The 19269-nt window shown below is 42.4% G+C and overlaps 1 pseudogene; it reads right to left on the bottom strand.

The window, feature by feature from the left end:
- Positions 1-2049: 2049 nt before the first annotated feature.
- Positions 2050-19269, bottom strand: part of LOC111949596 (neurofibromin-like) — a 95969-nt pseudogene continuing 78749 nt past the window's right edge.

Below are 19269 nucleotides of genomic sequence, written 5' to 3'. Positions count from 1 at the left end.
GTGGTTGAATGGAAGCAAGTCCCCACAGCAATGTTCCAACATCTAGTGGAAAGCCTTCCCAGAAGAGCAGAGGCTTTTATAGCACCAACTCCATATTAATGGCCCATGACTTTGGAATGAGATGTTCAACGAGCAGGTGTCCACATACTTTTGGTCATGTAGTGTATATTTCAGTTTTCCCTTTACAAATATAGTCAGTAACACTTGAAGTCCTGTCTCTTCCTTTCCTCATTCACTCCTTTGTTCAATTCAAACAGTTTCCATGGGTGGTAAACCACACCTGCATCCTTCATAAATATATTCAGGGGACATTTGAAATAAAAAAAAACAACAGGAGTACAACTAAGGCTATTCCACAGAAATGGCTGGAAACAATTTGGCCAAATGTATGGGTCAATAACTTAAATTAGAATGGTACGCACTCACATATTTAACTGTGTCCAATCTTTTCTGAAGTGGCATACAGGGCTTCAGGTATGACTTTCTGGAGTGGTACACAGGGACTCAGGTATGACTTTCTGGAGTGGTACACAGGGACTCAGGTATGACTTTCTGGAGTGGTACACAGGGACTGAGTTATGACTTTCTGGAGTGGTACACATGGACTCAGGTATGACTTTCTGGAGCGGTACACAGGGACTCAGGTATGACTTTCTGGAGTGGTACACAGGGACTCAGGTATGACTTTCTGGAGTGGTACACAGAGACTCAGGTATGACTTTCTGAAGAGGTACACAGGGACTCAGGTATGACTTTCTGAAGAGGTACACAGGGACTCAGGTATTAGAGGTAAACCAACTGGGAAGAAAGCCAACTGGCACTTTCATCTAAAGCACCATGCATTGATATATATGGGAGATTTGCATGCACAAATCTCAAGTAAGGATTGGGCCCTTTCCTTTGAGAGGATGATCCTGTGGAAGCTGCAGTGCCATATGGGGACATTAATTTGTCACAATGACATTTAAACACAACATGTAGTGAAGTGGGAAACCAAATACAAAGAATCCTCCTTCCCATAGTGCAAGCTAGTCTTTCGTGCGGTGTTCCTGCATCTGCTGCAAGAGCGTCTGGGATTGAGGTCCTGTCCCAATGACTTAAGTAACCACCGTTCCAAACATCTACCCCTCCATGTCTGCAGATCCAAAGGGTCTGGAATGCAGATGGGTATATGCAGTGTAATGGTGGAACTTCCACCATATAGCGTCTACCTTATGGATCTGCACAAATGGAAAGGTTAGGATGAAGGGGAAGTGAGTGAATGAGGCTGGTACTTTACAGGAGGAACAACAACCTTCAGACAACAAAGTAATGGCCGCCCTCATTTCCCTCACTACCTTTCATTTGGCGATAGGAGAAAATTCATAGGTAGACTTCCTTCAACCAGAGAAAGAGACACCCATGTGCGTGAACAGGAAATCAGGAGAACATATTGGCATCTTATCAAACCAGAACTTCAAAACGATCAATTCTGTAATATGTATCACACATTTATTTTAAATTGAACCTTTATTTAACTTTTTTTTGTTAATGCTTTACTTTTTTATTTCACCTTTAACCTAAATTGAACCTTTAACTAAACAAATTAACTTATTTAACCTTTATTTAAGAATAATCTTAGACAGGTGGTAGATTTAAATATTGTGATCAATGTCATGACAATTTAAGTATTCACATAGTTGCTATTAGTGATGGGTTTTGGCAATTTTTGTGCACATTACTTAATTTTCCTAGTCACGGTCGGAACTGTAAACGAATCCAAATGCAATATAGAGAAAACATGATACAACTCAATAAAGGCCTTTCAATATTTACAAGGTTGCGTAGTCTTATCTAGTGTCTTGAAATTCATATTCTTGCATGGCAAACGTTTCAAAAGGAATAACTTCAATATTTAGTGAGGACTATCCATCTGTACAGGTTAAATACTTCCAGGCAGCAGGGTATTATTGGTGATTGTACATTTGACTATCATGACATACAGTTAACGAGCAGCTCTACAGAGCAGCTCTACAGAGAGTCAACATAATAGTCGATGATTAGTACCTGTTCTTTTCCCCAAGAAAGGCTTCACTTTATTTCACACATAATTATTCACATCGGAAAACCCTGACGAAGGCACACCATGGATAAAACAACCCAATTATTATTATTATTATTATTATTTGGACTAGTTATATAATGTATATCCTTTCTGTACATCTATATACATACATATGTACACAACTGGGAAGAATCAAAATGATAATGTGTGTCCAAATCCAGGTTTCAAGACTGTGGATTGAAGGTTTTGCTAACAGCATGATTATCCATCCGTTGGTTGGTAATTTGAGCTACCCTGCATAGATGGAAGTGGAGAATGGCTGCTGCAGCCTTGCTGTGTGAAGGCGGTAGTGGGGTTGTTTTGGAGTAGACCGTGGGGTTGGAGCGGAAGCAAGAGGCTGTCCTTCAGTATACAGGTCCAAAATCCTCCATTTCTTTTCCTCCCCTGGGCACGATGATGTCATAATGGTCCAACAAGGACGCCCACATTGATTCGCCCAGTCATCTTCCTATGTCACACAATGCAGCACTCACCAAACATCATGTTGTCCAGTTCTTACATTGAATACATTATATATGGACCTGGATCCATTGACAATTCAACAGCTTATTTCAGTCACCTTGACAGTTTCAGTCCTTTTAATGGCTAAAAATACATTTTTAAAACCGGGACCACATTTCTGTACGTGAATAACAACTTAATCCATCCGAAGCCATCTCTCGTGTTGCAACACTCCAGACGCAAGACAAACAAAGGAGAACACAGAGACGCATGCAACTACTTCCCCAATACAACACTGATCCTCAGGTTGACTTCACCATTCATCATAAAAACACCAAAACAAAAAGGGTAAAAAGAGGAGTGCAGCAAGATGTGTTGCATGGTGGGCCTTTGGATGGCTATTGTTCTCTCCATCTCTCACTCTCTTCCTATCTCTTTGTCTCATACCATCTTATTGACGCAAGGCCTCTTGAAGCTACCTGCGCTGCGCTGTTTCTGCACCTGACTGGCAGAGCCATGGCGGGTCCGTCCACTGGTGGAGAGAGCCGCACTGGGGGAGAGCTGCACATTCTCTTTATCCACGCCTGGACAGAGGAAAGAAGAGAAGAGAGCGGGAAGAAGAGAAGGGAGGGGAGAGTCATTCGTAGTCAGTCACTCAGATTCAATACCACTGTTGAACAGCAGATGGCGCTGTGCCATAGCTTTGGTATAAAACTAAAGGCATAATCTCACCCTGAATGAACTCATCTCCAGCTTCCACTACATTGTCAGACAGAGCACAATTTACCCTCTAAAAAGCCTTTTATTGTTGAATGGGGATTCTGCCCCAGCTCCTTACTCCTTTCTTACAACCACACCAGCACAAACAACACGATTACCAATGGATTACTCTTTGCTTGGCAGTGGGTGGCAGACTTTAAATTGCTATTCTGGCACTGGGTACAGTTAGTGGGTCTCTCCCTTTTCACATTGGATTAGTTATTTTTTTACTGAAGGGGATGAGTTTGCATGACCTCGGGGGTCACAAGGTCAAAGAGCAAGAGTACCTGGGAGGAGGAGATGTGGCGCAAAAACAGCTGACTTAGAGCAAGGCAGAGAGGCTTCACAGAGAGAAAGATAGAAACAAGAATTAATGTCCACAGCAACTAAGGACAAAGATGAGAAACACATTAAAACAAGGGTAACAGAACAAAAATAGGGAGAGAATGAGAGTCAAATACACTGAATGAAAAAATGAACAACAGACATGGACCTTCAGCATTGACATGAAGCAATGAAGAGATTTCAAATCAGGTGGTTTTCGGATTAAATAGGTTTTAGATACAGACAGTTGAAAAGTAACCAGAAACAGAGTGTAATGCAATAACGGGTGGCATTTCTATTTGTATTTTATTTATTTATTTTATTTTCTAGGGGTGGTGTTTTAAATGGCATGAATAACTATATTAAAGGCTACTAAGAATTAAATGTATATATTTTTTTGTGGAAAGGCTAACAAAATATTGCATCTACTTCAGCAATATAGTACAAATACATAGCACTAATAACAAAAACACTGGTATTAGCTAGGTGATTCTAAAAGCTAGCAGCTAGCATAGTGAGAACAGCAGACAGAAATGGACACGTGATGGGAGCTACCACTGTTTGCAAACTACAGACTTGGCTGGGTATAGCGTTAGGAGCCCCAGGGAGGCTCTATGGTTGTGATTTGTACCAGACGTTTTGGGTGGCGTCGTCTCGTCCGACGGCTCGGGCTGGGACAGAGTTGGGGACCGTCTAGACTACACCAGCACACCACAGCAAGTAGAGCATGATGGGGAGGTTACACAGACCAGACCCAGAAAGAGAGTGGAAATGTCTGAAATGTTTGATGGTGCCTTTCCTCCCCCTGCATATTTCAAACACAATACATTTCAGCAAGTCACTTTGTTGTTTTTGGCAATAGTTAAAATCTCGCAGAGCTTTTCTGACATCTTGAAACGTGATATCTTTCACGCACAGCAGCAGCATCCTCAAATTGTGCGAAGAGCTCTAAGCATCAGTTTGGGATGGAGAGAAAGCTAGCGGGACACCTAGAAATAACCCACAGCAACAGCACCTACACACTTTGCTTGCTTCGAGATACTCTACAGAACACCTTACATTTGTAGGACTCAGCCTTCATCATAAGTATGATGTTAGTTGTGTATTTGTGTGTCTGCCGGTCTGGATAAGTGGTGTGTTCCAGGGGTGCTGGTCTCCAGTTGACTATATTGTATTGTGTCCACGTGTGTATACTCTGCTAACCTGGGGAGTGCTGCGAGGTGGCCAGGGAGGTCATGGAGTTGGAGAGGTTGAGGTTCGCGGTGATGCTGAGCTGGCTCTGGGTGACGGGGGGGTAGGGCGAGGTGGGGGTACGGAGCTGCTCCTCGCTCCTCTCCTCCTCTGTACCAGGCAGGTAGCGGTCAATCAAGGCCTCCAGGAACTTCACAATCAGCTCAGCGTAGTCTGGGATCTGAGTTTGCTGCTGGTTTGACATGGGATGGAGAAAGGAGGAGGAGGGGGGTAGAGGTAGAGAAAAGGAGATGGATAATGTCAGGTAGGGGGGTAGAATAGAGAGAGTGAGTATGAGAGGAACACAGGCCAACAAGTATCAGTCTAACCATCTTAAGTCTCCTTGAGCTAAATCACAGGAGACATTGATCCTCAGCCTTTGGCCAGGCTTGAATAGTTGTTTCCTGACTGACTTTCCCGCAAACAAGCTGATGGCAAATGGCACCTTTTGTTTGTTGGAGGAAAGTGAAGCGAGGGATAATGGGTACACAGTGAAAGCAGAGCGAGTCTAAGAGCCCCTACAAGCTTCAAAGGGCCACGTACAGTATTCTGTAGTGATGGGGCGGATCAATACAGTTTCATATAGGGATATTTCTGCAGCAGACATATGGTGAGCAATATGTTTGGAACATCAAATTGCAATAAAATCACAGTATTGAATAGCAATACATATCATATTGGCACCTAAGTATCGTGAAGTTTCGGACAACTCCAAACCCTAGTATTCTGCCCTCTGAGGAGTAAAAATAGGCAGACTAGGTACAGTGACCGAACAGTTCTGCATTTGATATAATACACAGTCATTTAGCAGACGTTTTGATCCAAGCTGATTCACAATCAACATGTATTATGTGGGGCCCCATTCTGAAACCAGACCTGCAACTCTGGTGTTGCTAACACTACAGAACCATCAGAGCTAGAAGCATCCCCTTGTTCCTGCTTGGCCTATTTACTCAGAACCATCATAAAGGGAAACTGATGTGGCCAGAGGGGAGACTGGGGAAGGGGGGGTAGAGAGAGAGGAGGATTTCCAATAAATCTTGGGGCAATCGGCAGGCTCCCTGGCAAGGCAGTAACTGCTTACTGGGGCCGAATTCTTCCAGCACGGCCGCACTGCCTTGGGGAGAATGAAAGGGAAATATGAGGGCAATGAATCATACCTTTGAGAAGGGTCCGGCAAACCTCCAAAGTCCGTTGAAGCCGAAGCCTGTGTGTGGGAGAGAGAAAGTAATGGAGGGAGGAAGGTATCATTGGCAATGTTATACTGCTAAAGAAGAAAACACTACATAACAGTCAGGGGAGAGGGAGGGGGCAGAGAGAGAGGAGAGAGAGAAAGGGACGGGGCAGAGGGAGATGAAGGATGAGAGTTGAGCGGTAGAGAAGGAGATGGGGACAGAGAGAAAAACAGAGTGAGAGAGACAGAGAAAGGGAGGGAGGCAAGAGAGATGGAGGGTGAGAGACGGGAGAGGTAGAGAAGGAGATAGGGACAGAGAGACAGAGATAGACAGAGTGAGAGAGACTCAGTGAGCATAGCCTTGTTATTGAGAAAGGCCGCCGTAGGCAGACCTGGCTCTCAAGAGAAGACAGGCTATGTGCACACTGCCCACAAAATGAGGTGGAAACTGAGCTTCCTAACCTCCTTCCAAGTGTATGACCACATATTTCCCTCAGATTACACAGACCCACAAAAAATTTAAAACAAACCCAATTTTGATAAACTCACATATATATATTGGGTGAAATCACAGCAGCAATATTTGTGACATGTTGCCACAAGGGCAACCAGTGAAGAACAAACGCCATTTTATATAAAACCCATATTTATGATTATTTATTTTCCCTTTTGCACTTTAACTTTTTGCACATAATATGACATTTGAAATGTCTTTATTCTTTTGGAACTTCTGTGAGTGTAATGTTTACTGTTCATTGGCAATGTTAACAAACAGTATCTACGCATTCAAGGGTTTTTCTTTATTTTTACTATTTTATACATTGTAGAATAATAGTGAAGACATCAAAACTATGAAATAACACATATGGAATCATGTAGTAAACAAAAAGGTGTTAAACAAATATATATATATTTTACATTTGAGATTCTTCAAAGTAGCCACCCTTTGCCTTGATGACAGCTTTGCACACTCTTGGCATTCTCTCAACCAGCTTCACCTTTATTGCTTTTTCACCAGTCTTGAAGGAGTTCCCACATATGCTGAGCACTTGTTGGCTGCCTTTCCTTCACTCTGCGGTCCAACTCATCCCAAACCATCTCAATTGGTTTGGGACGGCAGGTAGCCTAGTGGTTAGAGTATTGGGCCAGTAACTGAAAGGTTGCAAGATCGAATCCCCAAGCTGACAAGGTAAAAATCTGTCGTTCTGCCCCTGAACAAGGCAGTTAACACACTGTTCCTAGGCTGTTATTGTAAATAAGATTTTGTTCTTAACTGACTTGCCTAGATAAATAAAAGGTTAAACTTTTTTTCTTATAAATAAAAATTGGGTTGAGGTCAGGTGATTGTGGAGGCCAGGTCATCTGACGCAGCCCTCCAACACTCTCCTTCTTGGTCAAATAGCCCTTACACAGCCTGGAGGTGTGTTGGGTCATTGTCCTGTTGAAAAACAAATGATAGTCCCATTAAGCGCAAACCAGATGGGATGGCATATCGCTGCAGAATGCTGTGTTAGCTCTGCTGGTTAAGTGTCCTTAGAATTCTAAACAAATAACTGACTGTGTCACCAGCAAAGCACCCCCACACCATCACACCTCCTCCTCCATGCTTCACGGTGGGAACCACAGATGCAGAGATCATACGTTGACCTACTCTGCGTCTCACAAAGACACAGCGATTGGAACCAAAAATCTAAAATTTGGACTCATCAGACCAAAGGACAGATCTAATGTCCATTGCTTGTGTTTCTTGGCCCAAGCAAGTCCGTTCTTCTTATCGGTGTCCTTTAGTAGTGGTTTCGTGGCAGCAATCCGACCATGAAGGCCTGATTCACACAGTCTCCTCTGAACAATTGATGTTGAGATGTGTCCGTTACTTGAACTCTGTGAAGCATTTATTTGGGCTGCAATTTCTGAGGCTGGTAACTAATGAACTTATCCTCTGCAGCAGAGGTAACTCTGGGTCTTCCTTTCCTGTGGCGGTCCTCATGAGAGCCAGTTTAATCATAGCGTTTGATGGTTTTTGCGACTACACTTGAAGACACTTTAAAAGTTCTTAAAATTTCTGGATTGACTGACCTTCATGCCTTGAAGTAATGATGGACTGTCATTTTTCTTTGCTTATTTGAGCTGTTCTTTCCATAATATGGACTTGGACTTTTACCAAATAGGGCTATCTTCTGTATACCACCCCTACCATGTCACAACACAACTGATTGGCTCAAACGCATTAAGTAAAGCACACCTGTTAATTGAAATGCATTCCAGGTAACTACCTCATGAAGCTGGTTGAGAGAATACCAAGAGTGTGCAAAGTTGCCATCAAGGCAAAGGGTGGCTACTTTGAAGAATCTCAAATGTAAAATATATTTTGATTTGTTTAACACTTTCTTGGTTACTACATCATTCCATGTGTGTTATTACATACTTTTGATGTCTTCACTATTATTCTACAATGTATAAAATAGTAAAAATAAAGAAAAACCCTGGAATGAGTAGGTGTGTCCAAACTTTTGACTGGTACTGTATGTTTCCCATGCCAATAAAGCCCCTTGAATTTGAATTGAGAGAGAGAGAGGACAGAGAGAAAGGGAGGGGCAGAGAGAGATGAAGGATGGGAGATGAGGTCGAGGAGGTGATAGGGACTGAGATAGACAGAGAGAGAGATGGGTAGAGCAGGCCTGTAGATAAATGTACATACTCTGTAGATAGGAGGGTTGGTATTGTGGAGGAGACTCTTCATGGTAAACTACACTCTGAATGATGCCATGCACTGGGTTCAGCAGGTTGGTATCCTGGCACATAGACAGCAGCGTGTTGATCTTAGAGTCCAGCAGGTTGTGGCTGAGGAGAGGAGGAAACACATTAAGATCAACATCGGCTAGGTAGGTAGGCCACAATCATTAGACACCACACTCCGCATCACCCTTTCCCAGTGCCCTTGTCAACACATATCATGACAGGACTCTAACACACTGGTGAATAACTAGGCCTCATACGAGACAGTTACAAGTTAAACTATATTTTGAAGCTGTGACATTTTGTTGGTAGAGAGAGTGCTACTTCAACTGAAACTACAAACAACCGCCCACATATAACGTATGCATGTGTGGGCTAAAGACTTTCTGACTCACAGGGACTCCACTATTAACCCCTAAAAGAAACTGAACCCAAAATACATCTCTAGCTAGGTCAACCACACTACAACTCCCAGGATGAATTTGGGGCAGGACAGGCCCCTTCTCAGAAGATCAGTGGTCTTTCCTCAAAAAACAACCACCGTGGGCCAAAACCGAGAGATATCCAACTTTCAAGCTCTCAAATCATTTCCCAAAGTTCTCTCAATTCTCTAGATTTGCTTCTGGAAAAAGTAGAGCTTAGGCTATGTATTTGGTTTTGCCTGGGAGATTATCGGGCATGTTAACTTACACGACGGGAAAGACCTTAGGGAAGACGACGCTAGCTTCAGCTAGATACTCATACAGGATCCTCTGGTCAAAGTCGTCTGTGGTGTACTTGACCTGGGTGGCCTTGGACAGAGAAACAGAGAGCATGCGTTTACAGACTGAACCAGTTATATACAGTAGAAGGCTGTAAGCTATGTTGCTGCCTCCCTATGTGCATTCATGATGACTAATTGGACCGTAGCAGTAACTAGTGGTCCACCCAGTCTGTTACATATACAGTACCAGTCAAAAGTTTGGACACACCTACTCATTTGTGTTTTTCTTTATTTTTTAAACTGGTTAAGAGAATGCCAAGAGTGTGCAAAGCTGTCATCAAGGCAAAGGATGGCTACTTTGAAGCATCTCAAATACAAAATATATTTTAATTTGTTTTAACACTTTTTTGTTTACTACATGATTCCATGTGCTATTTCATAGTTTTGATGTCTTCACTATTATTCTACAATGTAAAACCCTTGAATGAGTAGGTGTATCCAGACTGTTGACTGTTACATATTGTTTGCTTATTTTATTACCCGCTTAATAAGTACTTCTTATTTTATCATCCGCTTTATAAGTACTTCTTATTTTATTACCCACTTTATAAAAGTACTTCTTATTTTATTAGCCGCTTTTATAAAAGTACTTCTTATGTTATTACCCGCTTAATAAGTACTTCTTATTTTATCATCCGCTTTATAAGTACTTCTTATTTTATTACCCACTTTATAAATACTTCTTATTTTATTAGCCGCTTTTATAAAAGTACTTCTTATGTTATTACCCGCTTAATAAGTACTTCTTATTTTATCATCCGCTTTATAAGTACTTCTTATTTTATTACACACTTTATAAATACTTCTTATTTTATTACCTGCTTTATAAGTACTTATTTTATTACCCGCTTTATTACCCACTAGCACAAGCATTTCGCTACACTCGCATTAACATCTGCTAACCATGTTTATGTGGCAAATAAAATTTGATAGGTACTTCTTATTTTATTACCCACTTTATAAGTACTTCTTATTTTGCCAGGTGTGAGTTTCTGTGTGTGTGTGTGTGTGTGTTCTTCCACTCACCAGCACAGTCAGCAGCAGGGCCTGGACTTTGGGGTCAGTCAGCACCTCCTCGTCCAGTAGGACGTTGGACTCTGTCACAGACACTTTGCGGAGGTGGGAGTGACCCATTCTTTGGCTGTCTATCTCGTAGGCGTTCTCGGCCACACACCTCACCTTAGGCGGGGTGGTTACGCCAGACTCCGCCTCTGGTCTCTTTGGTGCTTTGGAGTCGGATATCAAGTGATCAAAACTCTTCCTGTAGTCTGGAGAAATACACCACAGACAGACAGTGTCGAGGTAATGATTGAAGAGGGTGAGGAGAGGGTCTAGGGAATAAGGTTGTGAGTGGTGACATGGGATGTCTATCTTACATCAGCAATTTATTTCTTGAGATGTAACTCACACTGTAGTCAATGTTGCCAGATCATAGTCAGCATGACCAGGGCTTCCAAGCATACACAGTATAAACCCAATAAAACGGCTTGCATGATACACCTCTGGCGCAGCAGTATAAATATATATTTTTTAATTTAACCTTTAACTACAGTGGCAAGAAAAAGTATGTGAACCCTTTGGAATTACCTGCAGTTCTGAATAAATTGGTCATCAAATTTGATCTGATCTTTATCGAAGTCACAACAATAGATAGTGTGCTTAAACTAATAACACACAAATTTTATTTTTCTTGTCTATACTGAATACATAACTTAAACATTCACAGTGTAGGTTGGAAGAAGTATGTGAACCCCTAGGCTAATGAAGCTAATTGGAGTCAGGAGTCAGCTAACCTGGAGTCGAATCAATGAGACGAGATTGGAGATGTTGGTTAGAGCTGCCCTGCCCTATAAAAAACACTCACAAAATGTGAGTTTGCTAATCACAAGAAGCATTGCCTGATGTGAACCATGCCTCGAACAAAAGAGATCTCAGAAGACCTAAGATTAAGAATTGTTGACTTGCATAAAGCTGGAAAGGGTTACAAAAGTATCTCTAAAAGCCTTTATGTTCATTAGTCCACGGTAAGACACATTGCCTATAAATGGAGTAAGTTCAGCACTGTTGCTACTCTCCCTAGGAGTGGCCGTCCTGCAAAGATGACCGCAAGAGCACAGCGCAGAATGCTCAATGAGGTTGAGAAGAATCCTAGAGTGTCAGCTGAAGACTTACAGAAATCTCTGGAACATGCTAACATCTCTGTTGACGAGTCTACGATACGTAAAACACTAAACAAGAATGGTGTTCATGGGAGGACACCACGGAAGAAGCCACTGCTGTCCAAAAAAAACATTGCTGCAAGTCTGAAGATCGCAAAAGTGCACCTGCTGGCAAAATATTCTGTGGACAGATGAAACTACAGTTGAGTTGTTTAGAAGGAAGACAACACTATGTGTGGAGAAAAAAAAGACACAGCACACCAACATCAAAACCTCATCCCAACTGTAAAGTATGGTGGAGGGAGCATCATGGTTTGGGGCTGCTTTGCTGCCTCAAGGCCTGGGCAGCTTGCAATCAGATGGAAAAATGAATTTGCAAGTTTATCAATACATTTTGCAGGAGAATGCTAGGCTATCTGTCCGCCAATTGAAGCTCAATAGAAGTTGGGTGATGCAAAAGGACAACGACCCAAAACACAGAAGGAAATCAACAACAGAATGGCTTCAACAGAAGAAAATGCGCCTTCTGGAGTGGCCCAGTTCAGAGTCCTGACCTCAACCCAATTGAGATGCTGTGGCATGACCTCAAGAGAGCAGTTCACACCAGACATCCCAAGAATATTGCTGAACTGAAACAGTTAAAAGGAATGGTCCAAAATGGTTGAGGTTATTGCTGCCAAAGGAGGGTCAACCAGTTATTAAATCCAAGGGTTCACATACTTTCCCCACCCTGCATTGTGAATGTTTACACTGTGTGTTCAATAAAGACATTAAAACATATAATTGTTTGTGTGTTATTCGTTTCAGAAGACTGTGTTTGTCTATTGTTGTGACCTAGACGAAGATCAGATCAAATTTTATTACCAATGTTTTATGTAGAAATCCAGGTATTTCCAAAGAGTTCACATACTTTTTCTTGTTACTCTAGGCAAGTCAGTTAGAAAACGTTTGTATTTACAATGACGGCCTACCCAGGCCAAACCCGGACGACGATGGGCCAATTGTGCGTCGCCCTATGGGCCTCCCAATCACAGCGCGATGTCATACAGCCTGGATTCGAACCAAGGACTGTAGTGACGCCTCTTGCACTGAGATGCAGTGCCTTAGACCACTGCGCCACTCGGGAGCCCAAAAAACACTGCTAAGGGGAACTCTTAGACAACATTAACAGTGTTGTTTAGCAGCAACGTTATAGTTACCCAGCAGCTTCTTGGTGTTGGCATGGGAGGCCTGGCCCATGTCCAGGCTCATGGACTTGCGTGTACGGGGGCTGATCTGCCCCACCCGTGGGTGTAGTAGGACATTCAGGGCATAGCGGCTCTGAGCAATGCCTTGGGAGACGCCCTCCCGAGCCCACGACGACGGGCGCTGGCACTCTCTCAGTGTCCTGAGGGGGAGGAGATGGGGGCCACAGGTAAGGATATAACTATTCAGAGCTTGATTGTAAATATATTTACCAACACATGTATTAGAGAAATGACTAACGCAACTTTGAAAAGATAAAACCTATTCAGGTTCTAAGTGTCTGATGTAGAGAGCGCCTTCACCTGAAGCTGGGTCAGTGTGGTGCAGAGAGTAGGTATCCATGGGAACGTTCTCCATGCCCATCTCAGACAGCAACAGAGACTTCCTGTGTTTTAGACTGCAGGCGAAACGCACCTCCTCTGACACGGTGAGCAGGGCTGCACACACACATTCAGTCACACACCCAGAGCAGGGTGAAAACCAATGATGGGTCATGTGCAAAAACATTTATGAAGAGGCGACAATTCCTTATTTTACATGAAAAAAAAAAAAAACTTAGATTTATTCACGGAAAATTAACATTCCAAATAAAAACAAGGACTGCTGCCCCCCCCCCCCCTTCTTCTCCGTGGCTGATGTGAGTAAAACATTTAAACGTGTTAACCCTCGCCGAGTCCTCAGAGCATGCGCGCAGACCAGTTGGGCTGGTGTGTTTAGCGGACATATTCAATCAATCCTTATCCCAGTCTGCTGTTCCTACATGCTTCAAGAGGGCCACCATTGTTCCTGTTCCCAAGAAAGCTAAGGTAACTGAACTAAATGACTATCGCCCCATTGCACTCACTTCTGTCATCATGAAGTGCTTTGAGAGACTAGTCAAGGATCATATCACCTCCACCCTACCGGCCACCCTAGACCCACTTCAATTTGCATACCCCCCCAACAGGTCCACAGACGACGCAATCGCCATCACACTGCCCTGTCCCATCTGGACAAGAGGAATACCTATGTAAGAAGGATGTTCATTGACTACAGCTCAGTCTTCAACACCATAGTACCCTCCAAACTCATCCTCAAGCTGGAGGCCCTGGGTCTCAACCCCACCTTGTGCGATTGGGTCCTGGACTTTCTGACGGGCCGCCCCCAGGTGGTGAAGGTAGGAAACAACACTTCCACTACACTGATCCTCAACACTGGGGCCCCACAAGGGTGCATGCTCAGCCTTCTCCTGTACACCCTGTTCACCCATGACTGCGGGGCCATGCACGCCTCCAACTCAATCATCAAGTTTGCAGACGACACAACATTAGTGGGCTTGATTACCAACAACGACAAGACAGCCTACAGGGAGGAGGTGAGGGCACTCGGAGTGTGGTGTCAGGAAAACAACCTCTCACTCAACGTCAACAAAACAAAGGAGATGATCGTGGACTTCAGGAAACAGCAGAGGGAGCACCCCCCTATCCACATCGACGGGACAGGATTGGAGAAGGTGGAAAGTTTTAAGTTCCTCGGCGTATACATCACAGACAAACTGAAATGGTCCACACAGACAGTGTGGTGAAGAAGGCGCAACAGCACCGACACCACCCGAGGTCACAGGAAGGCCAAAAAGATCACCAAGGACATCAACCACCCGAGCCACTGCCTGTTCACACTGCTACCATCCAGAAGGCGAGGTCAGTACAGGTGCATCAAAGCAGGGACCGAGAGACTGAAAAACAGATTCTATCTCAAGGCCATCAGACAGCAATCACTAAACTCAGAGAGGCTGCTGCCTACATTGAGACCCCATCACTGGCCACTTTAATAAATGGATCACTAGTCACTTTATCCAATGCCACTCTAAATAATGACACTTTAATAATGTTTACATATCTTACATTACTCATATCACATGTATATACTGTATTTATACCATCTATTGCACCTTGCCTATGCTGCTAAGCCATCGCTCATCCATATACTTACATGTACATATTCTCATTCACCCCTTTAGATTTGTGTGTATTAGGTAGTTGTTGGGGAATTGTTAGATATTATTGCACTGTCGGAACTAGAAGCACAAGCATTTCGCTACACTCGCATTAACGTCTGCTAACCATGTGTATGTGTCCAATAAAATTTGAATTGATGAATAATAAAAAAAACTACAAGGTACAATACTACAATTTCAACAAATAAACCATTATATCAATATAAACTCCAATCCTCAATGAATATATTTAACACCACAGTCCTCAACTGACCTACCGGCACCAGGAAATCAAGATACAAGGAATTTTGCAGGTTATTCCAACAATGAGAGGCACAATATGACAGACCATCATATCTGTTTTACAAACATGTTTTTAAAGCAACACACTGCTTGCTATCCAAATAGCACATTGCAGATCCAGTGAGTTGACAGAGGTCTGGTTAGTCAACACAAAGTGTGGGTGAGTAGAGTCAGTGTATAGGAGACTGACTGGAACTGACCTGCCAGGTAGGCCACGCTTTGGGTGTTGACCTCAAACTTGTCACAGTTGAGGTGTTTTCCGACCAAGGCCAGCAGCGTGTGGAGGATACGCACTGTCCGAGCCACCGTGGTGGGGGACGGGTGTCTGAAGCCTTCAAATAGACACACACACAGAAGGAAAACAGAGTGGCACGTTAGTCATAGCCATACACCACTCCACTGCTAGCTTGGTACATTGTGACATGGCCATACACCACTCCACTGCTAGCTTGGTACATTGTGACATGGCCATACACCACTTCCACTGCTAGCTTGGTACATTGTGACATGGCCATACACCACTCCACTGCTAGCTTGTACATTGTGACATGGCCATTACACCACTCCACTGCTAGCTTGGTACATTGTGACATAGCCATACACCACTCCACTGCTAGCTTGGTACATTGTGACATGGCCATATTAATTCAACACAGTTAGCATTAAAACACATCAAGGCCTACAGAGTACACAACATTAAATGCAGCTAGTGACAAGAACAGACTACAGAGACAAGTGAAAACACCAACAACTGCTGCCAAGCTCTTTGTCACTGCAGGACAAGTCAATATTGCTTGTTTGGGTCTCTGACTGAGTGGGGAAGACAGGTATTCATCAGTGGCTCGGCAAGTCAGGCCAACATCTTTCGTCTATCCTTTATCTAGTTAGATTAGACCCAAACAAATTCAATAATTTCAAATATTTTCAGAATGTTTACTTAACAAATATTGACAGAGAAGCCGTGGTTTATATGATACACAGTATAGTCACAGGAAGGGGAGTTGCTAGGGCCAAGATGTAGTCAGGTGCCCTGTGCCCTCTCCTTACCTTTGAGCAGGTGCCCCACCAGTGCGAAGTTGAAGTTGGAGCTGAAGTTGAGGCCCACAAAGTGGTCCATCTGTTTACAATGCCACTCCAGAGGACGCCTGATCTCCATAAACACCTCCTCTGGACTCTTGATTTGGGGGAATGTAGAAACAAATAAATATGGTAATTTAGCAGATACTTCTTTACACATATTCAGCATATTAATAGTGTCAATATGTGATGAATATGTTGAATTGTCGTCTTTGAACCGAAAGTGAATATGTGTGTGTCTGTGGTTGCGGTGTGTAAATTATTTTATAACTGCCGGGTCAAAAATAACTGCCGGGTACATTCTTCGTAACCTGGTTGTGTACAGCTTTCATGGAAATATGAACAAAGGCAATGTTTCACCTTTTCTGATGTTGGGGTCCCTCTAGGAAAAGTAATTCAACTTCAAGTTGAACAAATATAATTTAGGGGGTTTTCTCTGCTGTTAAACATAGGTGGCGGGTCATTTTTAACCTTTAAGACAACACAAAGGTTAAAACGCTAATTGATCATTAGAAAACCCTTTCGCAATTATGTTAGCACAGCTGAAAATTGTTGTCCTGATTAAAGAAGCAATCCCTTCTTTAGACTAGTTGAGTATCTGGAGCATCAGCATTGTGGGTTCGATTACAGGCTCAAAATGGCCAGAAATAAAGAACTTTCTTCTGAAACTCGTCAGTCTATTCTTGTTCTGAGAAATGAAGGCTATTCCATGCGAGAAATTGCCAAGAAACTGAAGATATCGTACAACGCTGTGTACTACTCCATAATAGAAAGAGTGGGAGGCCCGGTGCACAACTGAGCAAGAGGACAAGTACATTACAGGGATGCAAACTGGTGAGGGCCCAAAAAGGTGACACTTTTTTTGTTGTTGCACTGAAACATGTAATAAATCCCGCTAGGAGGATTACAGGTAAACTAATTCAACAACAAAGAACACGATCAGTCTCTGTGTGTAAATAAAAAGTGGTTCATGTGAACCTAACGCACAGATAAAAAATGTATATGTTATTTGTTGCCTAGACTTTACTACAAATGACACTCAAGTCTTGAAAAAAACAATACACTAATATTGCCATGACAGCCTTATAATAGAATGCTTGTTACCATGACAGCCTTTATTAATAGAATGCTTGTTAACATGACAGCCTTATAATAAAAATGCGTGTTACATGACAGCCTTTTAATAGAATGCTTGTTACCATGACAGCCTTTATAATAGAATGCTTGTTACCATGACACCTTTATAATAGAACGCTTGTTACCATGACAGCCTTTATAATAGAACACTTGTTACCATGACAGCCTTTATAATAGAACACTTGTTACCATGACAGCCTTTATAATAGAACGCTTGTGACCACACACATCTAAATACTGCACTTGGGAAAATAACATCTTAAGTAGAAATAGAATGAAACAGGCATTCTATTTTTGCTCTATTATAGTGGCCACTGTAGTAGACATCGATCAAGTGCACAAGGCTACATGTGTGCAAAAATAACGTTCACTGAGTAAAACATTTTATAAGCGGCACTTGATCCCGGAATCCACTTGTTTAACAAGCAACGCCTCATTTTCACTTAATTCTCTCATTCTGAAATAACCACATACTCTAGAGGAAACATGTGTTTAGTGGTTAGTTCATTAGCTAGTTAGGTCGTTAGCAAGTTAACTAGTTAACATTTCACACAGATTGCCAGGTCCAGTACGCAACTAACGCATTATAACTAGAGTAACGGAAAGGAGCTATAGCGAATTGGTTAGGTTACTAACGTTAGCTCATCTGATGTTGTAACGTTAGCTGTCTAACTTATTAGTAAGCTAATTTTCACACCATAAACTCAATTATTTGATCAGGTAAGTTGGCTAATGTTGCTTAACATTTCTCTGGCTAGCTAACGGAGAATTCTATCCAGCTAGCAAGATACTTAACCTCTTGAGAATACAGGGGTGCTATTTTCGCATTAGCATAATTTGCTCTACAGATTAAACTGCCTCTTATTCAATTATTGCTCTTACTATATGCATAGAATCATACCATTGGAAAGAAAACAATCCCTAGTTTCTAAATCCGTTTCAATTTTGTCTCTGAGTGTACAGAAGTCATTCAACAGCACTTTCCAGACCAAGAACATAAAATCAAGATGTTTATGCTGGCTTCAAAGCTCTGCCTATATATGTCGTGCCCTCCTATGACCCGAAACACAACTCACTGGCCTTCCTCTGGTGTCTAGAGGACGTCAGAGGAAAAATTCTTGTCTATCTGGCTGACGTGAACTGTGAAATGAGAGCAAAATCTTTGGCATGACCGACAACTCCGGTTCTTTGTTGCATGAAATTGGAGCTACGTTTGTCTTCTGTTGTGCGGCCATTATTATCTCCGTGTCGAAGTTTGTTTGATACATTGACCAGATCATCGTAATGTATGTTTTTTCAATATAGTTTAATCAGATTATTTGATTTTTTTAGGGAGTTTGCGGTGTTCAGTTGTTAGATTTTAGTATCGTTTGAGAAATACGTGCCACTCGACCGTACCTGTGCTAAATGGAGTGAGAAAGGAACGACTCTGAACTGAACCAACAACTCATCTTGACAAAGGACACTTTGATCAACATTCTGATGAAAGATCAGCCATAGTAAGACCCAATTACGATGTTATATCATACTGTTTGTGCATTGATCTTGCCGTGGGCGCCCAGCCGATCTGCCTGGTATACTATGCTAATTTAGCGTACAATTTTGTTTCTTATAAACATTTTATAAATCTGAAATATTGTTGGATTCACCAGATGTTGGCTTTCAATATCTGTACGCTGTGTATTTTTCTAAAGTTTTAAAATGAGTAATTAGTTATATGACGTTGTCCTTAATGTTCTGGCTTGGTCGGCACCTTTTCAGATTGCAGCTGCAATGAGAACTGTGATTTATACCTAAAATGCACATTTAAAAAAAAAAACTATGTATACCATAAATATGTTA

This window comes from Salvelinus sp. IW2-2015, linkage group LG22, assembly GCF_002910315.2.
Source record: "Salvelinus sp. IW2-2015 linkage group LG22, ASM291031v2, whole genome shotgun sequence".
Lineage (NCBI taxonomy): Eukaryota > Metazoa > Chordata > Actinopteri > Salmoniformes > Salmonidae > Salvelinus > Salvelinus sp. IW2-2015.
This window is presented reverse-complemented; position numbering and strand designations above follow the sequence as displayed.